This window comes from Arachis duranensis, chromosome 3, assembly GCF_000817695.3.
Source record: "Arachis duranensis cultivar V14167 chromosome 3, aradu.V14167.gnm2.J7QH, whole genome shotgun sequence".
Classification (NCBI taxonomy): domain Eukaryota; kingdom Viridiplantae; phylum Streptophyta; class Magnoliopsida; order Fabales; family Fabaceae; genus Arachis; species Arachis duranensis.
In genome coordinates, this window is record NC_029774.3 from 39,655,433 (window position 1) to 39,658,884 (window position 3,452).

The window sequence follows — 3,452 nt, forward strand, 5'->3', positions numbered from 1 at the left end:
TTGTTTTCTAGTTTTATTTTATTTTATTATATTGAACCTGGAGTTTTCCGTCACATTCATATTAACACTGCATTCTTCATTTTTCAAAAAAAAAAGGGATTTACGCACGCGACGCGGCAGCGTCGCTGACGCGTCCGCGTCGTATGTGCGTTAGGAGGAAAAGAAATTGAACAGAGAGTTATGCAGGAGCAGGGCTGGAGGCGTGCCAAGGGCACAAATTGTCCCACGCGACCGCATCGCTGATGCGGCCGCGTCATTTGCAAAATGGCTTCCCCACGCATCCGCGTCACCCACGCGACCGCGTGGCCCTGGATTTCGACGTAACAAGGTGTATGGCCGAAAGTTGAGCTGGAATTGGGCTGGACTCGTGCTGGAAGCCCCCGCGTCATTTTAAGAAAAAGGCCACCCGCGCGATCGCGTCGACCACGCGACAGCGTACCCCACGCGGCCGCGTCATTTTAAGAAAAAGGCCACCCGCGTGATCGCGTCGACCACGCGACCGCGTCACCCTGGATTTTGGCGATACTAAGTTTTGAACAGAGAGTTGTGCGACCGCGAGGCTGCACTCGCGCCACTAGCACAAATCAAGTCACACGATCGCGTGCCCCACGCGTCCGCGTCGCCTAACCTTATTGCGCACCACGCAACCGCGTCACCCACGCGACCGCGTCGCCAGCGTCGCACAACCTCTCCAGATTAGTGCCAATTTTCTTATCTTTTCTTCTCCGAATCCTTATTCTTCTTATCTTTTCTTATTTCTTTCTTCTTCCTTTCTTATTTTCTCTCACTTCCATTCTATTTTATTTAATTTATTTGCATACTTTCATTCATTGCATTTTTTTATTTTGTGCATATTTTTATTTTCTTTTATAAATTTGTTATTTTGGGTGTTAAAATTTAATTGGGAAATTATTTTCTTGTAAATTATTATGAAATTGTTTGACAATTATATATTACGTTTTGAAGGGTTGCTTGCATGTTCAATTTAATACTTTCAATAGCTTATTTACCATACATGCTATGTGTTTGTGAAAAAGCCCGTATGGCATTATGCACTTCTCTATTATACTTTATACTATTCAATGCTTGCTTTTCATAAACTCCCTTTACTATTTTATTAATTGAATATAATTGTCAATACAAACATGGTGATTTATTACAAGTGATGCTTGGTCTATGCTACTCATGCCCTTTGCCGGCATGCCAATAAACACCTTGCATTCACTTGTCCTTGTATGCACTAGCTATACCTTACATTCACTTGTCCTTATATGCACTAGCTATTTTCAATTGATGGCTTTTCACATGTACTCGTGAGCATGTGTTAATGTCAATTACATCCTAATGTGCATCCATCACCACTCTTCCGTTCTCTTCCTTGCTATATATCTATTTGAATTTAATTTACTTTCTCTTCCCTTCTTCAGGATGACCACCAAGGAAGGAAAGGAGAAAGCTACTCCCAAACCGCCGGCAAGGAAAGGAACAAAAAGAGCTCAGCTGAGAAACCACAACCCCCATCTACTTGCACATCTCAGCATGCACCGAGGATGGTGCAATCTTTAAGTGTGGGGAGGTTGATACCGATCTCCATGGGTTATTTATTTCTTGACTCAACACCAAAAATTTTTTATTTTATTTGTTTGTTCATTGTTGCATTTGCATAATTGATTGCATATTTGTTTGATTTTTTGCATATTTTACCACTTGGTTGAAGTAATATTTTCTTTTCCAAGAAAACTTTTAAAGTATTTTGCTAATTTGAATAAAATTTTTTGTTACACTTGTTTGAAGAAATATTATATTGGAACATGGTTTAGAGCTCGAACACACAAAACCTGTAAGATTTTTGAGCCTAATTGATTGGTTGCATTTTATCAACCAATAATTTATTTTTGATGTGTGTTTTTCTCTCTAAAATTGTGATCTTTGTCTTGCTTAATTCTATATTTCCATTATTTGATGTATACATGCACTTACATGATTGAGGCCTTTGTTTCACTGAGCTCACATACCCATATGGACTTTCCTTTCATTATCCCTTGCAAACCAATTTTGAGCCTATTATACCCATTTGTTCTTTATTTTAGCACATCATCAACTCTAAGCGAAAAACAATAATGTCCTTAATTTGAATCCTTGGTTAGCTTAAACTAGTGAAAGTGCTTATGATTTAAGTGTGGGAAAATTGTGTTTGGAAACATTTGGTTTGAGAATTGAGTATGTTAGAAATTTCTGAAAAAATGTGAAAGAAATGTTTAGGACATGTTTATGCATTCAATAATTTAATCATATGCATTGAGAAAAACAAAAGAAAAATAATATAAAAAAAAGAGAGAAAAATAAAAGAAAAAGAAAAAGAAAAGAAAAGAAAAAGAGCAAATAAAAGGGGACAAAATGCCCCAAAGTGAGTGGTGAAAGCAATGCATATGAGTTGTACTTGAAATTAGAATGTATGAATATGTGGAAAACATAGTTAATGGATGGTTAGATGTTGTATTATGATTACATGGATTGTCTAAGTTAGGTGGAAAAGTTTAAGTTAATTAAGGATTAAGATTTTTAGTCCACTTGGCCAAATACAATCCTACCTTGACCCTAACCCCATTACAACCCTTAAAAGACCTCTTAATATGTGTATTTATGCATTAAATTTTTGTTGATTGTTAGATGAAGAGCAAGCCTTAGAAAGCAAGGTTAGTAGAGAATTGAGAGAGTCGAACCTTAAACACTTGAATGATTAAAGTGTATACACTTCCAATGAGGGTTCGATACTCGATTCTTTGTTCCCGGCTTTCATGAGCTATTTTCTTCTGCAAGTTTACTTTTACTTCATTTTTATGATTTGAATCAGTGAAATCCAGTTCATATATGTTCTTGAAAGATTTATTTTTTTTAACCAAGTAGGTAGAAACATTCTGCATGTAGTTGCATTCATATAGATAGGATTGCATTTCATATTAATCTACCATTCCTCTTCATCTTTATAGTTTCTCTTGAGCTTAGCATGAGGGCATGCTAGTGTTTAATTTATTACCATTAGATGCCTTGATATGTGTGTTAAGTGATCTCAGAGATTACAGGGCAAGAATGGCTCAGAGGATGGAAAGGAAGCATGCAAAAGTGGAAGGAATACAACAAGTTGGAGAAATTGCTAAGCTGTCCAGCCTGACCTCTTTGCACTCAAACGGCTATAACTTTAGCTATAGAGGTCCAAACGACGCGGTTCCAGTTGCGTTGGAAAGCTAACGTCTGGGGCTTCGATTTGATATATAATTTGCCATAGCTGTCCCAATGCCAGACGACGTGAACGCGTGGGTCACGCAGACGCATGACCTGGCAGGAACACAACCCGCGCGGCCGCGTGAGCCATGCGGCCGCGTCACTTTTCCGCGACCTGTACGTACCAGAATATGCTGGGGGCAATTTCTGGGCTGTTTTTAACCCAATTT